General features: G+C 43.0%; 1 protein-coding gene across 8 annotated transcripts in view; it reads left to right on the forward strand.

Moving 5' to 3' along the window:
• The window catches only part of ELMO1 (engulfment and cell motility 1), a 490,805-nt gene that overhangs the window by 69,587 nt on the left and 408,591 nt on the right, over window positions 1–12,627 (forward strand). The window contains exon 1 of one of the 8 annotated variants that reach the window (XM_031455195.2): window positions 1,776–1,795. The exons of the other annotated variants lie outside the window; for them this stretch is intronic. The gene's annotated coding sequence lies outside the window, so the exon portion shown is untranslated. Of the gene's footprint in view, window positions 1–1,775; window positions 1,796–12,627 lie in introns of those variants that run through there. 8 annotated transcript variants of the gene reach the window in all.

Here is a 12,627-nt window from a genome sequence, read left to right on the forward strand (position 1 = left end):
CTGGGAGGGTATCATCCTTCACCACTGCTTATTCTGTCTTAAACGTTTCCCGTAAGTGATTAAACCAATTTCCTATTAGTAAACCTTAAGCCTGTTTAGAACATTTTCCTATGGAAAACAAAGCAGTCGCCATCTGTGTCGATGGCAGTGGGTTCAATATTACACTTACGGATAAGGATGCAGAGGGCAGTTACTCTTCACTCTTGTCATTTGCAACCACATGTGCCTTAACTGGCCAGTTGATCTGGGGATTGGATTGAAATCCTTTTGAAATTTGAGAAGCTTAATTTAATCCCACTTTTGAATAAGCAGCCACCCTACCTCCTGGTTGTTTATGCCAAGGAGTATCCTCAAGCAGATCCTGGATTTTTCTCAAAATAAATGATTTGTGTCTGTTGGCTCCCCAGAGTTTTATGCTTTATTGTGTGGCTGAATTAATTTCTGCCTGGAAAAAATTTAAGGAGATATTTGAAATGTCTACTTTATTTAAAAAAAAAAAAAAAAAAAAAACTCGATGGAGTTGCATAAACTTTCGTTTTAAGCTGTGTAACTTCCCAGTGAACTCTCTTGTACCTGAGTGAATTGATTTGCTATTTGGGGTCTTTGCCATAATAAGCTCATTAAGTGCTGAGGCCTGCTACCAAAATGTCATCGTTTCAGTTTTGAGGACTTGTTCTGAGGCTGTACTCTGACAGAGCTGGATGTCAATTAAGATTATTCCTTGTTAGTGGAAATAAAATCATGTTACCTGCTTATAAAAGAATCCCTCTGTTCTTTCTTGGGGGTGGTAGTCGGGCGGGAGGGGGAGTATATTCAGCTCACACAGAGTTTACCCATTCATTTCAAGACAAAAGGAAAAAAAGACAGAGATTGTGGAGAGAGATCCCTGTCTAAGCTCACTGGAAGTTATGACTGTAGCCATGGGCAGAGCTGTGTGTCTGGGTTCATTTCAACTTGCAGGTTCTCTCACGGCATCGTGACCCTGAAAAACTCAGGCTGCCTGACTCCTGTCCACAGGGTCCAAGTCACAAGCCAGTTCAGGAAGTTATCATCAATATTATGTAAGCATGAAGTAGGAAGCTGCAGTTGGGACCCACGAGGGGGAAAGTGTTTAAAGCCTCCTTCTTTCTGGTGAACTGAATTGGTTGTGAAAGCCTGGATTCTCTGGTTTGTAATGCTAATGGTGGCTGGCTCTCACTTCGTACCAGAGCCTGTTCTAAGCACTTTGTGTGCCTTACAGTCAGGGCAAGTCCAGTATGATGGTTCAGAACACAGACTTCGGACTGGCTAGATTGCTAAGCAGCCAAGTGAGTGGCTGATTTCCTCAGTCACTCCATTTCCTCTTTTTCAGAATGGGGATTGTCGCAGCACCTACGTCAGAGGGCTGTTAGGAGGACTGAGTGAGTCAAAATATGTGAACTGTTCAGTAGGGAACCTGGCACCTAGTAAGCTGTATAAACATTAACTATGAGCATCATCGTCTTATTACTCATCTCAAGAAAGCTATGAGATAGCTCCTGTGGTTCGCCCCATTTTATAGTTGAGTCAATTGAGCGCGGTTTTTCCAGGACTTCAGGCTAGGAGGCAGTGAAACTAAGATTAGCATACAGGCGATCTGAGTCCAGTCTCTGGCTGTAGCTGCTGCACTCTCCTGCTTCTCAGCTTAACAAGAAGGAACTGGCCATGAGTTTCAGGGCTAATTGGTAACGGAGCAGATTAGGTTTACAAAGAAGAGGGAGACTGAGAGGAGTGTTTCTTGTACTAGTAGCGTGGACTTTACCGCTGGCTCCTCCAGGTGAGTCTGCTTGGTAGTGGTCAACAGATTGGCTGGGGTGCTTATCCCGTTTGGAGTAGTCCGCTCAGGAATGGCATCACCATCTATTCTGTTCTGTAAGCCAGAGTCCTGGGTCACCCTTAACTTCTGCTTCTCCCTCTTCCCAGTTTATCCAGTTTATCATCAATTTCTGTTGATTGTTATTTATTTATTTATTGTTGAAGTATAGTCCGTTTACAATGTTGTGTTCATTTCTGGTGTACAGCATAGTGATTCAGTTATACATACATATACGTATTCCTTTTCATATTCTTTTTCATTATAGGCTATTACAAGGTACTGAATATAGTTCCTTGTGCTATACAGTAGGCCATTGCTGTTTACGTATTTTATATATAGTAGTTCAAATATATATATATGTATATATATATAGCAGTTCATAATGGCTAATCCTGAACTCCCAATTTATCCCTCCCACCTCCTTTCCCCTCTGGTAACCACAAGTTTGTTTTCCATGTCTGTGGGTCTGTTTCTGTTTTGTAAATAATGTTCATGTGTCTCATGTTTTAGATTCTACATATAAGTGGTATCATATGGTATTTTTCTTTCTCTTTCTGGATTTTTATCTTTAAAAATAGCTCGTAAATCCTTCACCTCTCCATCTTCAAGGCTGCCACCCCAGCCCAAACCATTGCCATCAAGCGCTTTCTTACTGCGCCTCACCAGTCCATCCTTGCCCCATTCCAGTCTGTTCTTCCTACAGGCTGAGGCAAAATGCAAATCTGGTTGTCTTGTGTCCTGGCTTAAAATATCACCCACTTTTGCATTCAAATCCAGATCTGACTCCAAAACTGTCCTCTTTCTTATGTCATTTTGCCTCTATAAAGTTTGGAGCAGTTGGCTTTGATTTGAAAACCTGAAAAAAGTAAGATTCTTAGGTATCAAGTAGAATCTGATTTTCTTTGACCTCATTCATTAAATTCATGCCTCAGATGATTAGGTCCTAGAATCTGACCTCATTACCAGACCTGTCTGCAGAACTCAAGTGTTTCACAAAGATTTATAGTATCTGACCTTTTTTTCTAGGCAAGGCAAAGTATATATTACAGTAGGAGTAGCTGCGTGTCAGTCTTTTCTAATTTTTTTCCTAATCTCCCTCAAAATCTTGCTAGGTTTTGTGTGTGGGGTGTGTGTGTGTGTGTGTGTGTGTGTGTGTGTGTGTGTGGTTGTTTTTATTACTATCAATTTGTTGGTTTGTTTTTTGTGTGACTGAGTCTTTATCAAAGCAGATATTAGCAGGTTGAGTCCCAAGTCTGCTAGAACGGAGTGCAGATAAACAGAATCTTAAATCATCAGCATCCTGTTAATTTACTAACATAAATTTTAAAAGGTATGGAGGTCCCTCTATCTTCCTCCTATCAGTTTTTAATCTCACCGTGTCCCAGGGCCTGCAAACAGATTGTAGGGAAGCTCTACCCACTGAAAAGTGAAGGGAAAAGCATTTAAAAACAATCCATCCAGAATATGATCTTCTAGGGGTCAGTCATCTCAAGGTGTAATCAGTAATACTGGGTTTCAGAACAGAACTGCAGGCCACCTTTTCCCAGTTTGTACGCTAGTTTTAATTTTAAGTAAACTTGGTGAGGAATTTCTGGATTCATATACATATCTATGGAAGAGCAATCCTTTTGTTCCTCCGTCACCGAGGAACACTGGGCCACTGGACCCACTGTTATCTCAGTGTTTGTGTGAAACGCTCTTCAAAGTGTGGCCACCTGTCTGCGCTGATAGCCTGTCCCCCGATAGGACTTTATCTTAAGACAAACTGCAGCCAACTTGTGAGGGAACCCAGATAAAAACCAGAAGGAAGAGACTTCTATCCTGTAATCCAGGGAGTTTTGGTAGCACCTCCTAAAGTGAAAGAGATAAGAGGGAGAAACCGACAAGCTTTGGTTTTTGTTTGTCTTGCTGGGGAGTGTGGGGTGGTGCCTAATAACCAGAAGGATAAACTGTCTAAAACCCCGAAAATGGGGGAAATTCATGTTTTCTAGCGGAATGTCTCCTGAGAAACATTTCAAGGGTCTTCTGTTGAGAGCCAGGATATGACACCCAGGGGAGGAGCTGTGTAATCATTGGCCACTGTGCCTCCGTCCCCACTAAAAACCCAGCTTCTGCAGACCTGGAAGGACACGCAACTGGGTGAGCTGTGCAGTAACTGGGGTCCCCCGCTGTGCAGAGAGACCCCTTTCATCCTTTTTTAGGGACTATTAACTGCCTCATAACTGAAGACCACATCCATTTTCTCCTTGGGAAGAAAGGGTCTAGCAGAGGTCTAGTCTCGGTCAGCTCCCTATACTCAGAGAACATTGCTAGAAGACCTGGGCCTTGGTCAGGAGGAAAAATGGATCTCTTCTGTTTTCAGCAGCTTATCTGCTCAGGAAGTTCTCTGTGACCTCCTGCCTTTGCAATGCAGGTCGATCCTTCCAGAATCTTAACTCTAACTTTCTTCTTCCAATTCCTCCCAACCTAGTCACTCACCTGGAAACTTTTGCTCATCCTTTAAAATCCAGGGGGAAAAGTCCACATCTATAAAACCTCTCTGGACTAGAGGCCAAGTTATCATTCTCTCTCTACTCTCATAACAGTCTGTCCACTTCTATTGTGATACCTGAGGGAAAAGAATTGCCAGGCAGTGGGACCTCTGTGTGTTTCGCTAGAGGAGACAACGGACTGGTTCACCCGGTTTTATTCATCTGGGTACCACAGGCCTGGTAAATTCACAGTAATCACAATGCCATAGCAGACTCTGTTCTAACTGCTTTATTTGTTTAGTTTTCATAACAATCCTGGGAGAAAAGTTCTACTATTGTTCCAGTTTTCCAGGCGAGGATGTGGGGGGTTAGCCATGTGATGTAACTTGTCCAGAGTCACTGGGCTGTGGAACATGGAGACCCAGGATTAACCCAGGTGGACATCTGACAGCACTCACTCACAAGCCTGTGCACCTCTGGAAAAGGAAACCGAAAGGGCCAGAGGAGGAAGAAAAAGGCAGAGTCTCCTGCCATCCTGCAAAAGTGAGGCGAACGGCGTTGCGTCAGGCATTGCTGCTTAGAATGACTAATTCTGTACTGAGTTGTCAGGTGGAAGCCTGTGGAAGCCCAGCCTAGCACCCCGCCTTCTGCGGGAGGCGCTCACTGCTCAACTGATGCAATCCAGTTTCCTAGGGTGGCCTTCAGGGCTCTGCTGTTGCTGGAGAGGGAGGGAGAAAGGTTTCGCATATTGTTTTTTGATCAGCAGCTTTGGAAACTTTGAGTGTTTGGCTCACAGGATGATGGAAACACTCCAGTGTTTCCTGTGGCCTCCAGTCTGGATTCTGAGATAGGGAACTGGGTCTGAGCTTTGCCTGCTCCGCACATCATGGAGTGACAGCGATTGATGGAGGAGGGGAGCTGGGGGGAAGATGCGGGGAGAAGGGGGGAAGTCACTGGCATTACAACAGCTGAAAAGGAATTTGAAAAGCAAATAACCAAAAACCAGAACAAGGGAGGAAGGGTGTACATTAGTTTGAAAATAATGAACTTTCCATTTGAGATGCTGGTTCTCCAAGTGTGAGAGAGCTCAGAGTGAAAGAGTGAGATCCAGTGGCTCAGCCCGGCTCTCACCTTGTTTTGACCCAATTTCTCCAGAAGGAAAACGAATCCAGAATCGGCCCTGTGCTCACCTCTGAGTGCCTTCATTTTTCTATTTCTGTCCAGTGGGACCAATGAATAGCTGCTACTTGAAGAAGCACCTGGAGGTTTTCTGTGCAAGGAATTCTGGATTTAAAAAATGCATCACTAGCTTGAGTAATCCCTCACATCAGAAAAAACAAAAAACAAAAACCCTCTGACTTTGCTTCTAAGGGAAGAATGATTCACTCATTTATTTATTCACTTGTCTCAAAAATATTTATTGAGCTGCTCTTTGCCGTGCCATCTGGTCAGGACCAGAGGTACAGAGATGAATAAGATACATGATTTCTACCCTCAGGGAACTCATATAAACTAATAGCGTAAGGTGTGGAAAGGTGCTCTGGTCCAACCCAAGGGGAGAGGGAGAGATGTTCTGTAACGCAGAGGGAACATTATGAACAGAAGCAGGAGGCTCAGGAATTTGGCAAGCCTGGGAAATGGCCCGCAGTTTGCTGAGGAGAGAGATAGCCAACATTTTTTCTCTCGGTGCTGTCTGCTCCACGCAGTAGATCATGGTACCCTTGGAGTGGGGTCCTGACCTGGCTGGTCTGGGACTTGCCTTCTGTAAGTAGTGCTACCAGCAGCCACTGCAAAAGGACTGTGGATGATCTTAAGGGAAAACCATTTGCCACGTCTGACTTACAGTCATCGCCTGTGTCGTGGGGGTGGGGCACAGGGATACAGTTGGTGGGGAAGGATGCACGGGAGGTGTCGGGCTCAGAGGCCAGCTGGAGCCAGAAAGGTTGAAGTGCTAACAGCACCGAATCACCACCCAAAGATTTAAAGCAAGTAGTGAGATGTTCAGATTCTAGCTATTACAACTACAAACCTTTTGTTTCTTTTGCTGTTTATCTTCTGATGGTTTGCACAGTAGAAGCTGTGGTTAATTGAATTCCTACGTGAACTGGAAAGATTTACTCAAGGAATTGGGCTGCTTTCCTGGAGACAATCCCATAGATGCAGGTGATGATAATTCAATATGGGACTAAAGGAAAGAGTTTTCTCTGCCACGTTCCACTATATTTCTGGCCAAGACTACTCGGCAATTCATTTTTCCCTGAGAGACAAAGGAGGCAAATGGTCTCAAAGCATCACTTCTCAAAATGTGTCCCAGGAGAAACCAGTGTCACAGAATGCTCCATGGGAAGAAAAAAAACGTTTTCTGGACAGCTTACATTTAGGAAATTTTGTATATTGCCTATGAAGATTTCATAGTATACGTTTATCACATGAAAGGCCCGAGAAGTTCTGTAGTAAATGAACTGTTTTAAAAATATGGTATAGCAATTAAAAACATGGTCTATGGAATCAGACAGATGTGGACTGAGTTCTGGCCGGGATCCATATGTGGATATGAGACTCTGGGCTACTTAATGTCTCTGCATCTCAGTTTCCTTGTCTGTAAAGTGGTTTAGTAAATGGTTACCTATTTCCTAATGTTGGTATGAAAAGTATGTAGTACCTGAACTAGTTAGTATTATTAGTTATTATCCATTCAGTGTTTTACAAGAGCTTTGACTGTTTTTTTTTTTTTTCGCTTTGCATTAATTAATATCTCAAAGAAGTAGTGTTGTGTGGGAAATGCTGGATGAAGACTAATTCCTAAAACGCATGCATGACTTCTTTTAGCCGTCCAGGAGAGCAAAGGCAGCTCCTAGGCACTGGGGCCTCCAACAGAAATATTGACGTGCAGGTATTGAAGCTCTGTGTTGGGAAGCAAAATGTCATTCCCACTTGGCTGCAAGATTAGATGGTGTAACTTCAATGTGTGTTTTGTGTGCCAGTCTCTAAGGGAATGGCAAGATTCTAACTCAGGGAGGTAAACAGTTATGGTACAGTTGATTTATTAGTTAGGGATTTTTCAGTTAGAAGTGATGGAAACCTAACTCAAACTCACTTAGCATGACGGGGAATTTAATGTTCATAAATCTAGGAAGAATATTAGGATACAGCAGAGAACGGAAGGAAACGTATAGGACCCAGAAACTCAACATAGTTAGGACTCCTGGCCTCTTTTCCTCTCTCCTGTCACCTCTCTGTTTGTTTTTGCTTGTCTTTGCCTCATTCCTTCCTGCAGCAGACGGCCCTTCCCCACCTGAGGGAACACGGGCTGCTGACAGTTTCAGCCTAACAAGCCTCTCAGAAAGAGAGAACTCTTTCCTCCCAGGCCTCATAGATCAATCCTCAGAAATTGATTTGCTAGAATCGTGTCCGTCCCTTGGACCAGTCGCTGTTGCCAGGGAGCTGGGTGCTGTCACTGGCCAGATGTGGCCACATGCCCACTCTTGGTTAGTAGCTGATGGGATAGAGCCCGCTGACCGAAGAAAAGAGGTCGAAGAGCTCCCTAAAAGGACAAAAATCCAAGCTGCAAGGGTTTGCTGGAGCTGTGTGTGAAATAAAAATGCTAGAATAAAATGTTACAAAATTATCCTCAAGTGGAATCAATGTATTCACGTTTTTTATGTCAAATTCCCTTTCCTGGTGGTTTTCTTCAACTGATCCTTGCTCTGTATCTCATCTCTCTTTTTCAAAGTTAAAATGTTATATGAATGACTATTAATATCCGCTTTGTAAAGTTGGTCTCTATAAAGTGTTTTTTTTAAAAAAGCAAGATTAGAATCAGTCACCTGAGTGACCTGGTTCATAAACCATTGGTGATTTTGTCCCCACCCGCTAACCCTGAGACATAGGGTAATGTCTGGAGATATTTTGATTGTCGTGGGTCGGGAGGTGCTACTGGCATCTAGTGAGTAGAGTCCAGGGATGCTGCTAAACATCTTGCAGCCCCAGGCTGGCCCCATAGCAAAGAATTACGGTCCAAAATGTCGATAATGCAGTGGTTAAGAAACCTTGTTTTAGTGATTTCATCAGAACAGAAATTCTAACGCCAAATTCATTACTCTAAATTTTATGGATTAAAAAGATTTTTTTTTTATTTTTAAAGGGCTTTTGCTTTTATTTATTTTTTCTTGGTGGTAACAATATATGAGACTATTATTTTGCCTACATTCTCACCAATTACTACGTGTATGTTTCCTACCAATATGATAGTCAGCAGAGGTATTTTTGTATTTTACTTAACATTTTTCTTACTACTATTTAGGATGAAGTTTTTAGGTATTTATTGATCATGTATTTCCTCTTATGTGGATTGCTTTGTCTGCTTTTTTTTCTTTAGGTTGCACAAGTATTTTTTCCTTATAAATTCATGAGATCATTATATTAATGATACTTATGCCAGATTGGGAGATAGTTGTTGCAAATGTTTTCTCAGATTGTTACTTGTCTTTAAATTTTTATGGTGTTTTTGGAATATGGAAGATTTCAAACATCTCTGTATGAAACTATCAGCCTCTTTCTTGTGCTTTCCGTCTTTGAGGTTGTAACTTTGCTAGGGCTGCCGTAACAAAGCCACCACAGAGCGGGTGGCTTAAACCACAGAAATGTATTGTTCCCCAGTTCAGGGAGTTGGAAGTCTGAGATCAAGGTGCTGGCAGGCTTGGCAAGGTGAGGCCTCTCTTCTTGACTTGTAGAAGGCTGTCTTCTTGCTGTGTCCTCAATTGGTCATCCCTTTGTACCTGAGTACAAATTTCCTCTCCTTATAAGGACACCAGTCAGATGAATTTAGGGCTGCCCTAATGACCTCATTTTAAGCTAACTACCTCTTTAAAGGCCCAGTCTCCAAATACAGTCACACTCTTAGGAACTAGGGGTTGAGACTTCAACATGTGAATTTAGGGGAGGAAACACAATAGTCCACAGTAGTTATCACATTAGAGAGGCCTCAAAAGTATGTAAATATTTGAGGGAAGTTACTCAAACTCTCTAAGATTTTGTATCTTCATTCATTTACTGCAGATAGTGCCAACTATTACTCAGGGCTAAGTGAGGAAGTGTGTTTTGAGTGCCCAGTCCAGTGCCTGCTCTTGGCTTGTGCCCTGTCCCTTTCTGCCATCTGTCCCATAGCCTCCATGATGACAACTCAAGAAGCTATGAAAGTACTTTTCTCTGCATGTTTGCAACATATTGTAAGCCAAGGGTATATCTAATAGCACATTTTCCCACCTGGCAAGTAAATGGGCCGAGTTATTACTGAGATTACCGTATGAGGCTTTTATCCACAATAGATCCATAGAATGGAATATTAGGCTTCTGCATTGATTCGTTTCTCTCTTTTCTTCACTTTCTTCTGAATGCTTATGTCTTGCACAGTTTTGTCCCATTTCTGAAGCCCCAGATCTTCCTCCTTGGCCCTCTCCTGTTCTCAGAATGGCCACCAGTTCCCTAATGGAGATGGAGACTCTGAAAATCCCCCACCCAGTCCCAACCATGTATCGATCCATCCAGACCCTCCAGTGCAGGGGGCACATGCCCACTATCCCTGCGCCCATGGTCCCCGGCAGTCATTGCTCATCTATGTGACTGGTAAAGAGGAATTTCTGTCCCTCCCTGATGTATGTTTGGAAAGGGAAACAAAGGCAGGTTTCAGCAAGCCTGGATGATCACAGCATCCTGAATATGTCCAGCTGACAGTTACTCTGCCTTACTGTATTCTTGGGCCTGGAGAGTAAGGGTGTTGAGATGCTGTCAGTCTATCTGGAATAAGAAGGATGTACAAAGAAGACGAGAACAGAACTTTTATCCAGATATGTTTCCAAAGAGCCTCCCAGAGGCACAGTGTATCATGCAAGGCACTGTCCTCAAAAGAGAAAACTGAAGCACTCAAGGCAGACTGAGTCGTTGAGGGAGACTGGAAGATGCCATCTCAAAACATGCCGTGTTGCAGTACGAACTGCTTCAAGCTGAAAGCAGTTAAGAAACAGCATACTCAGGAGGAGCTCTCTGCCCTTTTTCATTCTACCTAAAGTCAGGGCATAAACTCCCATTTGTAAAAGTGTTCTCTCCCAAACCAGAAAGAGAACTACTCCAGAAACAACTCTTACCGCCCGAGGACTGGAGACTGAATAACAGACCTTATTAAACAACCCTTTTTTACCATACATTTCCAAGTCACCATTCCACAACGTACTTCCCCCACCGAGAAGCCCCAAACCCGTTTTCCTTCATCTAGCCTTTTCACCACACTTTGTTGGCCTTTGTTAAGATGGTTTATGAGCTCCATATTCTAACCATCTCTTTGAGTTACTCATCTCTGAGTTCTGCATGTACAGATACTTTAAAAAAAATCCTGTTAATCTTTGTTTTGTTAGTATAATTTGCAGTCCCCAGCTACTGAACCTAAGAGGATTGAGAAGTCTTTTCACCCGCCCCCTCCTCTACATAGTACAGAGAGAAGGAATGAAAGGCTGCTTTCAGTGCCACTTTTTAAGAGGACCCTTTCCCTTTCTCCCTAACTTGAATGCCAAGGGAAAGTGTTGTTGATTTCTTTTTCTATCAGGGACCACTCAACATTTAAAATATGGAACTGGCTTCCCCCCCTACTATTCCCATAATATTTATAAACCTATTGTCTGTCACCAGTAGCTAATCATGGCCAGTGGGTCAGAGGACAGCTTGCCTTTGGAGGAAGGAAGGGACAGAGAAGCAAATCATTTCTCCAGCTGTTCAGCATCTCTTTCCCATTGATTTGCCTTTTGGCCTCTACTGGCCCATCTGTCAGGCTCTCTCAGTGCAGTTGTGGGGTCACACAGTTCACCAGGGCAATCATGGTATTTTCCCATTGCCCTGTTCCTATAGAACATCCTTACAGGTTTCAACTGAAAAAATGCACAACCTAAAAGCTGAGAATCGTGTTTCATTGGGCAGAATTCCTGAGGACTTCAAGCCCGAGACAGCCTTTCAGATAGCTCTAAGGGACTGCTCCAAAGAGGGTAAGAGAGGAACCAGGGGATATAGGAGTTTTTGCAACAAAGACCAGGTAGTTGAAACATCAAAAGATTACTGTTAATTAAAGAAAACCTGATGTGTCAAGCTAAGGAATTTAGCACTTTTCTTTGTATGGAAAGATGCAAAAGTCTGAGCTCATTGAAATCATTCCTTTGTTATGCACCTCAGCTATTTAGGGCCAGTGTCTTGTGCTTACCTGTCCTGAGTTCCCTCAGGGCTCACCATTAGGTCCCTGCAGTATGATGGCTTGATGGCTGCAACATCCTTTGTTTACTAATACGTCAGGCAATATTTTTCATTTACGTAGACATGATTCTTAATCTCTTAATAAGGTTTGCTGGTATAACAGAAAGACTAAAATGAAGATAAAAGTGTTTAAAGCCATTACAGGGACCCAAAGCTAAAACTATGTGGAAAATTCAAGGAAAAAAATGGGTCAGGTATTTGAAAACTTTATGAAATCCAAGATTTAATCAAGCTACCAGGAAAACCATGTAGAGATGTAACATCTTTAAGAAACTGCAGGGACGTGAGTTTCAAACACAGAGGCATGTAGACCTTTGGGCATAGAGCGATGTGTAGAGATAGACAGATTTCTAGATGGGAGTCAGGAGCAGTTTCTCTCTGTTGTCGTGGAGACATGACCCAAAGATAAGAAGGAGACATTCCCCAGAATGATAAAGAATTTTTCAACTTGCTCGGGGGGTTATGGGGTGGCATCTAACTGACGTGTGGATTTCAGTAACTACGTGTAAAAAGTGACTCCTTTTTCTTGCTTTATTCACTGAGCTATAAACAAGCCTCTTGGCATGCATATTAGGTTGTATGTAGATTCTTAGTATTGGAATAAAGTTAATCAATTAGCAGGCAAGCAGGAACGCTGTAGGAGTCTCCACTCATGCCTTAGGTAGGGAGAACCACAAGGCACAATGATTGGAAGGCCTAGTCAGCTGCCTAGACTTCCCTTTAGTGGTTCTTAAATTTTAGTTTGCATAAGAATTATTATATCAGGTGGTTTACACAAATTAATGCAGCTTCTATTTACTGGGCAATTTTGACAACACCGGACTCAGTTTTATCTCCTGTAGCTCTGATGAGATGTCAGTGGTAGAGCACATGTGTTCAGCTGATACCATGTATGAGATGCCTGCACGACTGGTGATGTGGCTGTGATCAGGATGTGTATCCTGTCCTTAAAGAGTGCCCCAGGTGTGGTGGGGAGAGGCTGACCAGAAGTCTCCAGTGCCATGAGTGCTGTGCCTGGGGAAGCAAAGA

This window comes from Camelus dromedarius, chromosome 7 (genome assembly GCF_036321535.1).
Source record: "Camelus dromedarius isolate mCamDro1 chromosome 7, mCamDro1.pat, whole genome shotgun sequence".
NCBI classification, from domain to species: domain Eukaryota; kingdom Metazoa; phylum Chordata; class Mammalia; order Artiodactyla; family Camelidae; genus Camelus; species Camelus dromedarius.